The sequence below is a fragment of the Canis lupus genome, chromosome 3 (genome assembly GCF_011100685.1).
Source record: "Canis lupus familiaris isolate Mischka breed German Shepherd chromosome 3, alternate assembly UU_Cfam_GSD_1.0, whole genome shotgun sequence".
NCBI classification, from domain to species: Eukaryota; Metazoa; Chordata; class Mammalia; order Carnivora; family Canidae; genus Canis; species Canis lupus.
This window is the reverse complement of record NC_049224.1, coordinates 21,618,934-21,636,390: the sequence shown is the minus strand read 5'-3', so window position 1 is coordinate 21,636,390 and position 17,457 is coordinate 21,618,934. Positions and strand designations below refer to the sequence as shown.

Below are 17,457 nucleotides of genomic sequence, written 5' to 3'. Positions count from 1 at the left end.
GCAATCACCAGTTCAATTTTCCATCTGAGTCAGATTCTGAGAGCAACACCATGAGAGAATTTTCTCCCCTTCCCAGTCCTAAAGGGTTTATATTTGGGCCATAGCCAGCAGTGGAGAATAGGGCAGATTGTGTTATTTATAGAGAATAGTTGCTGGTTTATTTTCCAAACAACTGACTAAGATCCTGTGGAAAACAACATTAAAACAACATTTGTAAACCAGCTTGCAAATAGGAAACTCCATGTACAACAGGATATTCTGGCCGTTTGGTTTTAATCATCTCTGACTAAATGTTTCAGGAAGTAGCTTTAGCTAAAATTATATCTATTTGATATATATACCTGCCTTATTCCTCTTGGAGATATATAGGAATGCATGACATAGGAACAAAGGTAGAGTTTGCACTCTTCTCAAGCAGGTAAAAAAAAGTTTTTCTTTTTACCCCTATTCTGAAATAAAATTATAAATCACCTAGGATACATCAGGTCAGGGGAAAAAAAGTGGATTAAGTGCACATCATAATAAACTGACCTCCCAACCATAAGCCCTAATGTTTGGAAGGGCTTCAAAGTGCCCCCTGTAGCCTTTGACCAAAGCCTGGCAGCTCTGAAGAGGAGCTCAGTAATAGGGACAAAGACTGCCAGCTGCACATGTGCCAAAGCCAGCCAAAGTGAGCTGGCAGGAAGGGCAGCCAGCAAACCGACATTGCCAAGACATACAGGCCAGGGTGACGGGAGGCAGAGGACGGTTTCCAAGGGAGCAGAATTGTTTTTAATTACTTGCTGTAGTGTTATTCTCAGCCTTGTTCTTTGTGATTGTATGTGGGTTGTTTCAATCCTACATCCATCATTCCCTCTGACAAGGTTATTGAGCCAGAGAATGTGAAGTGACTTATTTTCAAACAGGGTGGGGACAGACATGAGAGTGAGACAACCATATCAGGCTGGGCTGGAAAGCCCACATCTCTCCAAATGATGCATCCCAACAGAGACAAGGTTTTTGCTGCACTAAATTCGAGCAACTGGTAATGAAGTGTGTCTAAGAAGTAATTTAAGAAGCCAATGCCAACCTTTCCATTTATTCTAGTTAATTTCTTTATTCCTCATTCTCTACCTGTTTCCAAATCCTCATGCATTATTTCTCGGAATAGGGCAATCTTTATAACCAACTGGATAGAATAGCAAATCTTAGTGATAATAGCTACTCTTTATTAATCTGCTGCTGCTACACTGCAGGTTCTACACAGGTGTTCAATCATTATAACCACCATAGATATTATCAATCCCTGCTTTACAGATTAGCATCTATAGGAGATTAGAGTTTCAAAGAAATACCACAGGTCAACAGGCAAAGATACACCAGAAACAAATGCTTCGATGGTAGAGTGCAGCAGGCTGTGACAGTACATAAGAGGGTCATCTAGCTTAAACCCCCGGGGGTTGGGGGGAAGGTGAGGAAATGGCTGGGGGATGTCATTGGAGGAAGTTCTACTTACAATGAACAATGAAATAATGAAGAATGTAGAATATGTAAGAATAATGGAGAATAAGTAAGAATTAGCCAGGTAATGAGAGTGGGAAGAGTTTTTAGGAGAAGGGGACCACTTATGCGACAGGCTTGAAACAAAAAAGGTCACACCAGCTTAAAGCGGTTAGAACACAGAGCATCAAAGCTAAGACAGAAAATGAGAAGTTTTCCTAATCCATGCAGAAAAGTTTAAATTCCTTCTTAGATGAAATACTCAAATGATTTAAAGATTTGCAATTTAGAAACTAGATTGCAAAGAGGAGAAATGGAAGTCAGAATGCCCCCACATAAGGGGCAATTCCAATTATCTAGGCACCGGTAATTCTGTAGTGGTGATGCTCTGAAGAAGGAAGGATCTTGAAGAAGAATCCGTGGGCATGGTGATTAGATGTGGCTGGTGGAATGGGGAAAGGCAATGGTTAAATATGCTAACTACACTATGGTCTTGAAAAATTGTGTGGACAAAAATGTTATTCGCTAAAAGAGAAACTACAGGAGAAGGAAGAAGAGAGAGAGAGTGTGTGTGTGTGTGTGTGTGTGTGTGTGTGTGTGTGTGTACACTGTAGTGTTGATGAAGGATGGTTAGGCAATGAATTCTGATTGGGAACACATTAATAGAGAGAGGCATAGTAGTTTGTGTACACCTTGCGTGTGAGGCCCATCAAATCTGGAACTACGCATTCTAAAGCTATTGTCTTTATCTCTGCAAAGTTCCAGGCAGAGGAAAGGATGGTAGGACCTTCAGCACTCTGGCTCTTGGCAAAGGTAGAGGACCCCTATCCTCCTTGTCTGCTTGCCCATCATCTCCAATGCCCAGACTTGTCTAGAAACTTAAGCTGTTCTCCTTGCTTTGTCTCTACTGAGGCTAAGGAGATATTGACCACCTTTGCAACAAGCTCTGTTCCTGGACTTGCTGATCTAAGTCAAGAGGGTGGATGAGTTTATCAAAGGAATGTACCTAGAAGTAAGAAGTCCCAGAAAAAAAGAAAAAAGACTCTTTCTCCTTTAACTGTAGTTTCAGTCTTCTTAGTTCTTAGCAGAACACTAACCTGGTTCTAGATTATCTAGTAATTCTCTAGGGTACTAAATCTACTGTCAGAAAATTTCTCTTCTACCTTATAGCCATGGTCAGTTTATTCTCTTTGTAAATTAAAAACCAGCCCAGTTTGAAGCTAAAATTCTTATCTGGGGACATAGAGCAAAGAAAACTATGATGTAGATGTTTAGCTATTCAAAGCCTAAGGAGCTTGAACAGAATTTGAGTATTCTCAGGCCTCTGCGCTATTATTAATAGAATTCTTCAACATAACTCCATACTTCCAATAACATCTTGATGCTTGTTTGCATCATTTCTCCATGCCCACTGCAACTACCTTGGCTCTTGCTCCTTGGTGTCTCATTTCTGCAGTATCCTCCTAATTGGTTTCCACGGTCCTTCATTTACCTTGTTGACCCCTTCTGGATAATTTTCCAAAATGCTTCTTTTCACAACACTCTCCCCCTTTTCCTCTAGTTTCTGCATAGGACTTGCCGTCCTGTAAGAACCAATCAGAATTTCTTAGCTTATCATTTAAGTCTCCCCAGTATCTGAAACACATGATTGTTCCATTAAACCACCACCGTTTCCTCCACATGCATGCAACATCATTTCTACCTTTTTGCTTTTCTGTTGTTCTCTACAACTAGATATTTTCTCTGGACATCAGTCCAAATATTGCATTTTCTTAAAACCCAAATTGAGCACTTTTCCCATTTTTAAAATCAAATAAACAACCCTTTTTAACTAGCCACTACTTTTTTCCCTTTTTTAAATATCTGCAGTACATATACTATGTAAATGCAGAAACCTGAAGGGATCCCAAAAATCATTTGGACCAAATGTCTCATCAAATATGTAAGCAGATCTCTCCTGAATTAAATTGACTTTACCAGTCTACTCTATGCAATGCTACACCTTATCTTACACTTTGATTGCTTAGGTTTGCAGGGTCTGTCCCTGTATTAAAGTGAAAATTTCTCAACCCTGCCTACCACATTTTTGGTATCCTCCTCAATGCCCAGTACCCTATTTAACTGAATTCAAACTGAATCAAGTTGCATTTTAAAATTCACTTAGGCTCATCTATTCAAGAAAACTAATGCTATATTATTTGAGGATTTAATTATCCACTTTTTAATTTTGTTTTCCAAATTTGGATTTTCACGGGTCTTATTTTTTCCAAGTGGACACAACTGGTCAAAATAGATTGAGAATATATCCATTATATTAGGCAGAGTCCCTTGGCTGCTAAAACTCTGCTGAAGTATTCCCAGCTCAGAGAGGGAAAAACGCACAGGTTATCACTTGGTTTACAGGCTTCTGAACATGAAGCAGATGCCTATGGATCTTTAGAATTGGATGTTTAGCCACTGTGAAGCTTCACAGCATGGGAGCACCTTACTCCTCTCCTGAGACAGCTTATATGTGATAGAAACAGGTATCAAGAATTCCTTGTTGCCTAGAGGGTTAAGAATAGAATGTAGTTCTTTCAGCATTAATGACAAAAGTGAAATCAAAACATAAGCAAAATAATGTGAGGTGTTTTATATAATTTCTCATGCATATTAGCTGAGTATCTGTATGCCTTTTTGTTTTTCAAGTCTTAATAACTCAGTACAACTAGTATTTACTTTTTTTCCAATATTAGGATAAAACTTTTTGAAATCTCATTCCATCCACATTACCTATAATTGGTGTGATAGTAAAAAAATGTATACCATCTCCAAGTTCCAGAGGTTGCATTATAATTTATTTGTTACTGATTTATTGTATTCTTTGAGTGTTTTTAATCAAAATTTATTTATATAGGAGACATTTCAAACGAAGTCATTTATCTCTTTTGGTATATAGAGTCATAGCCAACCACAACAGTAAATGTCAGTTTCTCAACCAACAACTCACACATGCTTGATACAAATGTTATAAATAAGTACATAAAGTTTTAGCATGCTTAATAAAAGCTTAATAGTTTGCTGACATGCTTATTTCTAGTTTCTTGGTGTAGTTCATTTCTAAAATATCTGGACTTGTGGAAATGATCCTCTTTAAACATTGCTAAGTTTTCACATCCACTGCACATAACTTGTCTGAGCTATTAAAGAAAAAAAAAATCCCATAAATCACGATGACATGAAGGGAGACAAATCAGCTCTATGCAACAGGAAAACAATTTGTCCTTCCCACCAAAATATCCTAAACAAGCAGCTAAAGAAACAGTTCTAGAGAAGAAAATACTGTTTAAAAGTTTTTGTCTTTGAAATAATGTTGCTTAAAATAATTTCCACATAAATTATACTCAGCATGCATGAAGATTGTGCAAAGATTCTGTTCTTTGTATTGTGGTTGAGATTTATAGACCTTAAAAGCCTTGAAGCTATTGGGCATTCATACTGAACTCAGTTGGAATAACATGGCAGGTTGTAGGTCACAGTAAAAGTGGGTAAACCTCTACATATCCGGTCTTCACTCTACAATGGAGCACAGGGTTTGGACCCAAATGAACAGCCTCACTAGTCCAATAGATTTAAAACCACCTGAGCTGATCAAACCAGGGAAATGATCCTTCTTTGTACAAAGATACAGCATAGAATCGGAGGCACTAAGGTTCAGCAACCCAAGGGTACTGATCAAGCAAAGAAAATGGGATCACACCTCCACAACACCTGCTTCCAGCATGAAGCTTGTAGCCTAGACTAAGAGAAAAATAGAGTAGATGCTGTGTCTCAGAAGATAGGGAAAAGAGGAGCCACAAAGAGAAGTTTATCTCGGTTGCTTTTGTAAACTTAACATTTTATTCAGGATTTGAAATATACTCAAAACCCACAAGAAAATTCCATTGAGTAGGTAAAGTCTTTCAAAAAACTTAATTTTATCTCCAAAATGCATGCCAAAGTAGTTTTTTGTTTTTTGTTTTTTTTTGTTTTGTTTTGTTTTGTTTTTTTTTGTTTGAGGGGAAGTGGTTTTAGGGCTTTATGCCTATCATGTATAATACTTCATTGAAGACAATGTTATTTTGATTAAGTGGGGAAAAATAAAATAAAAGAAAAAGAGGCATAGGCAAATTAGGTATATGTATTTAGTAGCTGTATCAGTTTGTTAGGGCTGTGATAAATATAATAGACTGTGTGACTTAAGCAACAGATGACTTTGTCATGGTTCTGGAGGCTAGAAGTCCAATAAGGTATGAGCAGGTTTGGTTTCTTTTGAGGGCTCTCTCCTTGGCTTGTAGATGACCATCTTCTCTCTGTCTTCACACATGCTCTGTCCTCTATCTGTATATTGTCTGTGTCCAAATTTCCTCTTCTTATAAACACAAAAGTCATATTGGATTAGAGCCCACCCATATGGCTCATTTTACCTTAATTACTTCTTCAAAGGCCCCGTTGTCACATTTTCAGGTACTGGTGGTTAGGCATCAAAATTCATCCCATAATAGTAGCTTTAGATAAAAATTTAAGTAGAGACTTGAAATAGCCTCATATAGATAAAATGAGTCAAATTTATATATATATATATATTTAAGATTTTACTTATTTATTCATGACAGACAGAGAGAGAGAGAGAAAGAAAGAGAGAGAGAGAGAGAGAGGCAGAGACACAGGCAGGGGGAGAAGCAGATCCACGCAGGGAGCCTGACCTGGGACTCCATCCCGGGTCTCCAGGATCATACCCCAAGCTGAAGTGGCGCCAAACTGCTGGGCCACCAGGGCTGCCGAGTCAAATATATTTTTGTCTACTGCCTCACAATAATCAAGGCAAATGTGGAGGTTGAGAGCTTGAGTTATCCAGCAGTATCAACACCCTCACATTTTGTTTCTCTGTATGCTAGTACATCCTTTGCAGCCTCATTTATGGCTATTACATTCATTTTTGTGTTCTACAGGTTCCTATGCTTCTTGGTAGTAAAACTACATAAATGCTATTAGGTGACTAGATTCCTGATTTTTCAATCTGTGGAATTCAACCCATGAGTAGGCCATTAAATAATTTAGTGAGTGATAATCATTATTTCAACCAAAAAGACTAAAAATTTTACAGTGTGTAAAAAAAAAATGAATGTTGAGGTGATGTCACGGAATATAATCAAGTAAGAATGTCCGTAAAAGCAATAAAAACGAAGGTGAAATAGAATCAACTTTTTCAGAACTTGGAAAGTTAAACAAAGACTTTCAGCAAACTGAGGAGCTGGCTGGATCTTTGCAAAAACACGTCGTTTTGTAGCATTTTACCTTGCCCTAATTCTGTCTCCTGCAGTAGACTTGCAGAACAACAGCCACAATCGTGAATCCAGCAGACTGGCTGCCACTGGAGGGGGTCCAACAAGGAGGGAGCTTTTTCATACTACATCCCCAGAGAATTGTCATTATTTGGAATGACAAATCCAAATTCTTGAAGAATCCACTCATAAGACTGGATTTTTATTTACCTGATTAGAGCTTGACCAGTGGAAACAGCTTTTACCCTAGGCACTTATTAAAAACAATCAGAGGCAACTGTTGAACATCACAGATGCCCGATGCAGTAAACAACAACTGAGGCAAATAACTGGCTAAAGCTTAAAAGGAAAATCTAAGAAATTATGTCCATTGGAAACTTTGCCAAGTTCTGATAAAATTCTAGGAATCTAGAAGGCCAAATGCATACAGTGGACTATGCTTGTGTCCAGGGCTGGGCACATCCTCAGGAAAGACCTGAGAGGGCCCTAAGCTCTCACCTTCAGGTGAAATTGGATCTCTGCACAATCAGGAAATTTCTTGTCCTAAGACACACAGGCCCCCTCCAAAAACCAATAAGTTGTATACTTTAAAATAGTAAATTTTAGCATATATGAATTACATCTCAGCTTTAAAATATATTGGTTATATACCTGAAATTAAGTAAAAATTAGAGTAGACAGCATTGACATAATGTTCATTGGAAGAAATCAGATACTCTGTTCACGTGAAATTCAAAAATAGACAAAAAATAGTTTATTGATGAAATTCTAGATAGTGGTTACCTCTTTGGGGAGTGTTTTGTGTAAGGGAACATGAGGGTACTTCTTGGGGCCTAGAAAAGTCCTATATCATAATTGAGGCTGTGGCAACATGAAGGTATTATATACCTCCATGTATAAATTCACCAAGTTGCACACTTAGGATATGTGTGCTTCACTCTAGGAGTTCTACCTCCATAAAAATGAAAAACAAAAATAAGGAGAGTAGCTATTTTTATGTCAACATTTTGCTTTAGTTGTACACTAATGTATACTAAAATCCAGTATACTGGATCATGATGTAAAACCCATTTATTTCTGTGGGCATAATCAAAGTGTTTGAAAATTCTGAACTAGAATCCTAGAATTCTGTGGAAAATCTGACTTGCTTTGAGATAGGACCAATCTGACTTATCAGGCACATTTCTGAGAATACAGTGAAAATAAAGTACAAGTTGTGGCAAGTGTTCTAACTAAATAATCAACAACACAGTGATTGATTCCAGCCTCATTATCAACACTCTGGCCCTAGCTTTCATTGTACTTTCTTCATGAACCTTCCTTCACATCAAAGCCAAAAATGACCTCTGGCTCTTCTAAAGCTTATGCTTTTTATTGGTGTCTCCATTCTAGTATATATAAACATCTGACCTTGACTTAGCATAGTGTTCTTGTACTATTTTCCTTTTCTAACTGTAAAATCCTAGATTCCAGTAATTATATTATTCTTTTCTTTTTTCTCCACAACACTCAGCGTAAGTGGTTTGTACCATACATTGCATAGAAGAATAATCATATTAAGAAATTAATAAATCAATTAACATAAGCTTTGAAATATATGCCTCACTAAAATTAACAATATAGAAAATAACAAAAGTTGACGAGGATGCAGAGAAAGGGGAGACCTCTCACACTTTTGGCGGGAATGCAAACTGGTACAGCTACTCTGGGAAGCAGGATGGAGATTCCTCAGAATGCTAAAAATAGAAGTATCCTACAGCCCAGCGATTGTATTACCCAGTATTTACCCAAAGGATAAAAAACACTGATCTGAAGATACACATGCACTCTGATGTTTATCGCAGCAATATCAGCAATAACCAAGTTATGGAAAGACCCCAAATGTCCATCAACTGATGCATGGATAAAGAAGAGGTGGAATTTATATACAATGGAATATTACTCAGCTGTAAAAATGAATGAAATGTTGCCATATGTGGATGGAGCTAGAGTGTATTATGCTAAGCAAAATAAGTCAGAGAGAGACAAATACCATATGATTTTACTCATGTGGTATTAAAAAAAAAAACAACAACAGATGAACATAGGAGAAAGAAAAAACAAGAAAAGAGGGAGGCAAACCATAAAAGAGACTCTTAACTGTGGAGAACAAACTGAGGGTTGCTGGAGAGGAGGTGTACAGGAGTTGGGGTAAATGGGTGATGGCTCTTCAGGATGACGCTTGTTGTGACGAGCCCTGGGTGGTATATGTAAGCGATGAATCACTAAATTCTACCCCTGAAACTAATATAACACTATATGCTAACTAGAATTTAAATAAAAACTTGAAACATTAAACAAATGAAATATATGCCTAAAAGATCAAAAAAGATATTATGAGTAAAAAGCTAATATTTACGTACAAATAAAAGCTCATCAAACAATGTAGAAGTAATGGTGTGTGCATAAATATATGTATCCAGATATATTTGTATTACACAGTCTATTGAGTATGTATTTGGAAATTTAAAACAATCATTCATTAGTAGGTCAATGTGATTACTGTTTCGGATCTCAAAAGTTCCCTTTTTTATTCTGTGCCTTACATACAGGCTGCTGAACCAAGTTCATAGTTCACAGTGTCAGGGAAAGCTGGGGAAAACCAATAAGAAATGAAAGATTTTACCCTAGAATTATAGCAAAGGATTTTGACTCTTCAGCAAACAAGGCAATCATTTGTCATTACTTGGCTTGGAGGCACTCAGGAAATTTTGGAGATAGAGCTGAGCCATAGTCCTGAATCAAACTATTTTTCCCTGCGTATCTTCAAAAAATGATAAAAACAAAATTTGTTTCTCTAATTGAATCTTATTCTTTATGTGATATTTTTGACAAAGATGGAAATCACAGAAGCCAGATAGGAATCAAATATGTATTTCTTCAGGCCTGTGCCTTTCACAGGCAGCTCCTGGGCTGGCAGTTTAAACTGTATGTGCTCTCTCCCGTTGGTTACTGCTGCTATTCTTTGCTGATTGACTGTCGTTGACTGACCAGTGGGTGGTGAACAGCAGGAGAGAAAGACCACACAGCCTTAACAGCAATGAGGAAGCACTTTAGACATTTTTCAAGGCCTCAAGTTGTCTGGTGTTTATTTTCCTTCAAAGGCACACATGTAATGAATGGCTCAATCTTAGCTCTAAAAAGAGCAATTGCTTTTGAAAAGCAGAGTTCTTACAAAAATATATACCTCGTTAAAATCCAGGTATGACTAAATCCTCATTTTATTATAATCTTCTCCATGCCTCAATTTCAGCATCTTAAATAAGGCATGTGAATCTTAAGTCTTTTAATTTAAACATCTTAAATTAAGGTGTGTGAACCTACCCCTTAGCTGAATTCTTTACCACTAATTTTGAGTAAATAATAATAAAACAGCTTCCCCCAACTTCAGGATCTCTCAGTATCATGAAATTTGTAATTTAGAAAAGATAAGATCTGACATTCATAGATAATTATCTTTAGTCCGCATGACACCCAATCATCAGCTTGTTTTGTTTTAAGAGGGCAAAATAAAAGCAGTTTTCCTTAACTTTAACATCTGCATATTGAGTCAGGCTTAGGCATTAGCTTCAAATTCCCTTTTGTTAGTGTTAAGAAAGCTTCAGCAACCTAGATTTCAGATCAATGACCTAAGGATAGAAAGTTGCAAATAATCACTAATTGTCATGTCTGAGATTTAATTTTTACCCTTCTTGCAAACAAATACATTTGTTATTGTTTCATGGATTCTGGTAGAAAACATAGGCCCCTGCTTCAGAGACAAAGGATTTTATTACAGCACAGCAAGCCACGTGAGCATCAGCGTGATGGTGATGTGTGCGTTCCATTTGTTCTGACTCCTATGGGGGTGGAGCAGAGAGCCGGGTGGAAGATCTGCACACAGTGGGTTTGCGTGCACTTAGAGAAAAGAAGGAAGCATCATGCCCAGGAGTGGTCAAGGGGGAATCCTGAATGTTCAAAATAGATCCATATAACCCCAACTCTTTTTCTACTGATGATTACCCAGAAGTCAAACAAACAAACAAACAAAAAAAGATGAACATGTTTCTGAGGACAGTGGCCTTCAGGGACCAAACTACTTCACTAAGGTGTCTAGACTGGGAGGGATGAGGGAGAGAGTGTCAAATATTTTTAAACTGATTTTTAAGGAAGACTTTCCAGATGCTCAGCAATAAGAGATTTGTTAAGATGGTAGGGAATGTGGAATGTCCATCAAATACCTTAATAATTAACCCATTTTGGACCAAGCCCATCTGGACCACTTTTTTTGTGACAAAACTATTTTTGAACTCTAAATAGACTGAAAAGCTGAAAACATAACACAGTTGAATTTCAAGCCCTATAGTGCTGTGGCCAGAGTTGGCTGGTTAGATGGGAAACTGAAGTTTCAACAATGGTAAAATAGCAATAGCCCATGAGGGGGTCAAGTTGATGTATTGAATTTGTCAGGAGTAGACAGGGTCAATGTCCCCAGCAGCGCATCTTCCTTCTCTGCAATACGAATAGTTCGACCTTGGCAGGAATCACAAATCTAACAAACCGCGGTAGCTTCTGCATCTGAAACATAAAATCATTTACTGTGTATCTAGTCTCTGATGTGTCTCTGTTACCACATCTGGTGTGATAATGAATTCAGGTGGTGATGGCAGTGACCTGGGTGATGTAGGGCTTACCTTCTAGATTCTATTTGGTCTCATCAGGGAATGGGCCATTGCAATTGAGCTAAAGAAGAGTTTCTTTAATCTGCCACTGTGAGATCTTCTGAGTGGCAGCCAGATGACTAGATCACTAACAACAGTCCAGGTGTCAATAAAATGTAGCAAGGTTCATCAAGGAGAGGGCTGATCAGGGCTGGGAGTACTGACTTGAGAGCATCTGCTTTTGGTTTGTGTATCTAACCTGGAGGCTGAGCAGTGGCAATGGCCCAATGGAAAGCATCAGGCGTCAACTTAGCTAAACTATCATTGAACCAGGCCCTGATATCTAAGGGAATCTCTGTGACTCTAGGGACCCATTATTCCTGCTGCTTTACTTCAGGCAGTAGAGTGAGCGATAATTTTCTCTTTGAGGAGAAAGTTTCCTTTTCATGTAAAACTGAGATGACATCAAGGCCAGGCTAGCTGCACTAATAAACATGCTATTTCCATATAACTGGTGAAGCATATCAGGTCCTATCTACCTTGTTAGTCATCAAGTTCAAGTTTACTCACCCAGAAATAAGAATGTCAAACTGGAAAGTCACAAGGTCTACATGAGTAGGGTATTCAGTTCCATCAAGAGCATAGTAGCAGCAGGCCAACAGCTGTTACTTCAAAAGGGGTGTACTTGGTGGCTTGTCAGGCAGATGGCACTGTTTTGCTGGAAAATGACCTCTCTGACTATTCCTACAGCCTTTGCATCTTTAAAATTATGATGTCCCTTTCCCCTTCTGGGATTTTTTTATTGGTTCTGTGGGATCATCCTGGAAAAGACAGTACGTGCAACAGACCCTGAGCGAGAAAATTCCCTCCAGCACTCATGGGGTGGGGACACGCAGGCATCTAACACACCATTCCACTATACATTCAGGTGTGGGAGCCACAGAAGAGTACACTGAGTCATCCCAGTGGGCCCCACACATGATGTCGCACTAACTCCTTTCAGTTAATGTAAGCCCCATCAAAACCCTAACAGTTGAGTTTGAGCACCCTTTTCCCCTAAGGGAACACAGACCAACAGGATAACAGGTGTGTGGGTTAGAGCCCATAGCATCAGCTTCAGGGAGACCACACTTTCTTCCAGCAGGGAATGCATGATGGGTGGGATGGCAGAGGAGACGGTCTCACAGAAGATAGTGCAGGGAGGTCGGGGACAGAGACTTTTTTTTTTTTCTCCTTTGGATCCCTTATTTCAGAGTGGAATGCAAACACAGCATTGCTTTCTTCTCTGTACACTTGTCAGCATCCAAGCACCTAGGACTCTTTCTGCCCCCACCCATGTCACTGTGGCTCCAACCTCACAGCCCTCCGTGCCTCTGGTCATCCTCTACCCAGGGTTCTATCTTTGTTGGCAGCCAAGTTGGGCTGTAGCAGGTTCACACACGGCTGCCTCTGCTTTCTAAGAAATGGTTTTTCATTTACTTTGTTTCAAGCAGCAGCTCATGTGCAGATCAGTTAAACAAACATCCTGTATTTTTGGTCCAACTAAAGATCTTTGTCAAATAACGAGGTCATTTTTGCTGATCTTCTTGCTGTAGAGGTTACTCAGCTCTGCGACCATGAGCCACCTTGCCTTTCAGGTGGCACAGTGAGGCTTACTCTCTCACTGTCATGGTAACAACCTTTCCTCCTCTTGTCTGGAGGATAGAGAGTTACAACCAAGGCGTCTTTCGGGAAGATGGCTTCAACATTACTTCTTACCACCTGCCTCATTAATAGGTAGGGCAAGGAAAGGTCCTTACTCTGTCTAGCACCCTCTATTCTCGCTTAGGCAAGAGTACTCCCTGTCAGATTTCATGGAGTCCTTTATATCCTTGAACCTGAACCTTGGGGTTTTGTCCTCCTTCTCTCAGAAAGCCACCTGTCTCTCAGTATCCTATCCTTGTCACCAAAATTATTGAGTCTGAGATTTTTTTTTTCTTTATAAACTAATAAGCTAACCTGTTACTGTTTTAAGGATATGAGGATACTGGCGGAAGATACAAGACTCCTGGATCAGAGACGATTACTCACAGCCCAGCAAGTGGCATAAGTATCAACATGTCGTCTTTGGTTCCCCTTGACCCCAGGTTCCATGGAGCGATACAAAAGGCCCACATGAATGCTGCCTGTACAAGTCAGCTTGCACTGCCCTGAGGAATACTTGTGGAACCTCGTGTTTGAGGGCAAGCAGCAAGCAAGCCTGCTCTTTGTCCTGAGGGAGACTTTGCTCCTCCCTTCCCCCAGGGTTATTCACTGCAAACTCAACTTTGTAAAATAGCCCGGGTAAGCAAGCTCAGTATCATGTGTTCTAGATACACTCAGGAAGGATATTCAGAGCCCATGGTGAGTGCCTCTCCCAAAATTGACATTATACATTGATTATATGCTGGATATTCTGCTAAGTCCTTTCCTACCTTATTGCATTTAATCTGCATGACAATTTTGAGTCAGGTACCATTAATATCATCCTCATTTAATGGATGAGAAAACTGACATTCATAGAGTCTAACAGGCTGAATTTGTATAATTGTAAGGGCAGAAACTAATATTGAAAACCAAGTCTGACACCAAAGCCCATTCTCTTATCCACTGTGACAAATGTCTCTCAAGCAGTAGATGTGAGCTATTGTAGTGTTCTTCAGAGTATTTTAATAGATGTAGACTTTTCAGGGTTGGACACTTCCATAAAGACACTAATAACTAAGAGGTTTAAATGCACACATTAGGAGAGCAGAACACATTTCTGATGAAAATACCTTGATAGTGATTGCCTTCCCTGTGTGGATATAGGGATGTTCATATGACATCTTGAAAGGTAAACATTTGCCTTGGTTTCCACCAGACTGTCCTAGTTTATACCTGTTGTTCCAACGTGTTCGTTAATAGTGCTCCCACAGAATATCAAAATAATTAATTCTCATGATTCTTAACCTGAGGGTAGTTTTCTTCAGAAAACATAGGGCAAACCACTAATTGGAAATGTTATGTATCAAAGGAGCATTTTCAAACTTTATATGTAAGAGCAGTCTTTTCAAATCAATTTGAGAATTTATCTACTACACCCAGTAGCAGCTTGATTGACATTTTCTAATGTGCATCATTGCTCTTCTGATCATTCCTACTTTGTTTTCCAGTTTTCTGATGACTCAGAAACTCCCCATCTATATCTAACAGATAAACTCTGGTCAATGTATACAGAAGACAGATACATTAGGAAGAAATAAAGGCCAGTTTCTACCTTGGAAATTTAGTTCTACATTCTAAAGTAATATTTAATACATATTTTAACTAACCAGGGCTATGTGCATGCCATTAGAAGCTCTAAACAAGAAAAATACTAAACTAAACAGGAAAAAAGCTCTAAACTTTAAATCAATTTCCACCTACACATGCATTACCTAGCAACATGCCTACGTATATCTGAAATATTACTGTGAAACATTCAGAGTGATAAGAGCATGAGTTACAGTTGAGCTTTTAGTTGAAATATACACATATAGGTGAACATCGAGGTGAGATGAAAATCTTAAGGTGAATGAAAAAGAATTAAATTTTTGATAATTTCATTATTGGTAAAATTGCATCAGTTTGTAAAAGTGACAAGAATGATAATGCAGGTAGCAATAAAAACAGCAGGCACTACTTCCAGGAGTTTTCACCCTAATTGGAGAGAGAAGAGACTCTTAAGGAAAGTTATGCAGGTTTCTCCTATCCAAAGTAGAGCATTCCTAGGTAATCTTTCATGAGCCCAAATGGCATAACATAAAGAAGCAATTACTATTAATTTGCATGGAAAAATTTCAAACATTTCCAGATGCAAAAAAAAAAATAACCCGTTAGGCTTTTCTGATACCTTAAGACATATTTTGCTGATGGACACTCAAACCAATGTAAAACACAGATGCTCACACAGTTCAAAGCTACAGCCACTTGATGCGGAAATGCTGAATGTAGTTCCCAGGGAAGGAGTTTGAGGGGGTCACTTTTACTGCTCGTGTTGCATACTGCCTCTATAACAGAGCTCGCTGCAAAACAAAGGCCAAATGTCATTTTCACTTTTAACCTTTTTTTTCATAAAGCGGAAATCCTCTTTGGATTTCTTCCAGTTAGTGAAAACCGGTACTAACATAGGTCTTTCATAAAAATGAAGTGGCATATTGTAAACTTCAGAAAAACGGGGTGTACTACTGTAATCACGTGGTTGTTTCCTCCCAGGGCAATCTATAGATTGCTACTTGGCCTTTACACAGCATTCTCTTTGGTATGGAGAAACCAGTATGGAAATGGCCCCGAGTGAGAAAGGAGCTTGAAAGTGAAAGTTGCTTTGGGTCTGGACATCTGTAACAGAGAGAGTGAATGTATGCACAGCCTGTGGGAAGAGACATGTGGTTTAAGAGGTGTTAAAACCCATTTACTTTTAGTGAATTAGGCCACCTGCTGCACAGCAATATCCTGAGGGAATAGAGGACAGCTCAGTTTAGATGAGAGAAGGAGTCAAGACCAAAACATGGTAGTTATTTGGATAAGATTTTCAATCTATTGAGTTAGATGCCTCGGGAAGGAGCCCTTGATATTAAAGAGGTTCCAGCATGAGGATCTGGAGTTCCTGAGATTGTAGAAGAAGTATGGAAAGGGAATAAAAACAGGGGTGTGGGGACTTATGCATGAGGAGTGCGGTTTTTCTGCTCAGAGTGTCGTGATTTCATCCTGGAAAGAGCATCTGGCCCCAGTCATTTTTTACCGACATAATATGCCTTATATTTGCCATGTTGTAGGGATAATCATTCAGAATGCCAACCCTTGTGCATCCCATTAGGCTTGCTCTGAGGGGTGGCCCTTCTGAGGGATGAAAATTGTGCAACTTTAGGGAATACCTAAATACTATAATTAAAGTAGCAAATATGCAAGTAGGTAAACTCACAGTTAGAAGTAAGCCAGAAATTCTAAAGTATTTGGCCTAATTCCATTTAGCTCTTGGAGAAGTCACCTGACCTCTTTACCTGGATTTTTCCCATAGTTAACACAGGGCAAATCACTTCTCCCCTGCCTTGTTTCATGGGAATATATACTGGATACATTTTTTAAAAACTAAGGAGGAGTTCAGTATTATACTGAACATATGGAGTCTTCCTAGATGAACTTCAAAATATTCCATTATTTTTGTTTAAAAAAAATGTAAAATTCCACTTCAATTACCCTTCCTTTGTACCATTTTCTTCACAGTGCTATCATTGTACATATTCTGAAATTAACAGACCTACTTCCTGCTGAAGCACTGATAGCAGATAAAACAGGGTTATGGACTCTAAAAAGAACAAAGGCCTATACACAAAAGACTTTTCTCTCCCAGGGGTAAGAAAAATTCAGCTTGAAGGATTGGCAAACATTCAGTACATTATTCAGCATACCTGTATATTATCTGGGTCCAGGCCGGCAAGCCTGCTAAATGGTGAGAACTGCTCTCCGGAGATTAATTCTGTTTCCTTTCATATTCCACATTGAAGCCTCTCTTGTTATAATTTACTTCCAGAACTTCAGTTCCCAGGTTACATGCAATATTAAAAGCAGTGGATTCACACGTTTAAATTGCTCTTCTTCCTCATTCTCATGCTTGTTTTCAGAAAACACACCAAAAAAAAAAACCAACTAATTCAAACAACCTTATAATTTACAGATGGAGATTCTGTAGTGCCATCATGGAAGGTTTCTGCCCTCCTCATTGTTAAGCAAATTCTGTTAGGATCATGAAAAGAAGGTAAACTTCTCAAGGAAAATGACTGATAATTACCTCCTAGGACAAAGAGAATGGAGAACCATTGAAATACAGTCTCTTCTCATTTTTAGTCAGACAGGCTTTAATTTTGAAATCCAACACTATCGGGGATGAATGAAATCATAATACCTTTTAAGAGAAAAAGAAAATAAGAAACTTATGCTGTCATTTTGTCCCCATTTAT

At 38.6% G+C, this 17,457-nt stretch overlaps 1 long non-coding RNA gene across 13 annotated transcripts in view; it reads right to left on the bottom strand.

Moving 5' to 3' along the window:
• LOC102154812 overlaps window positions 1–17,457 on the bottom strand; it is a 171,804-nt gene that overhangs the window by 2,467 nt on the left and 151,880 nt on the right. For 3 of the 13 annotated variants that reach the window (XR_005356759.1, XR_005356771.1, XR_005356768.1), the window contains 4 exons: window positions 17,289–17,402; window positions 16,909–17,110; window positions 15,354–15,525; window positions 2,901–3,062 (listed from right to left, as the gene is read on the bottom strand). This is a non-coding gene — a long non-coding RNA (uncharacterized LOC102154812). Of the gene's footprint in view, window positions 1–2,900; window positions 3,063–9,268; window positions 11,379–14,589; window positions 15,161–15,353; window positions 15,526–16,908; window positions 17,111–17,288; window positions 17,403–17,457 lie in introns of those variants that run through there. The other 10 variants (XR_005356763.1, XR_005356762.1, XR_005356767.1 and 7 more) reach the window with 10 other exon arrangements.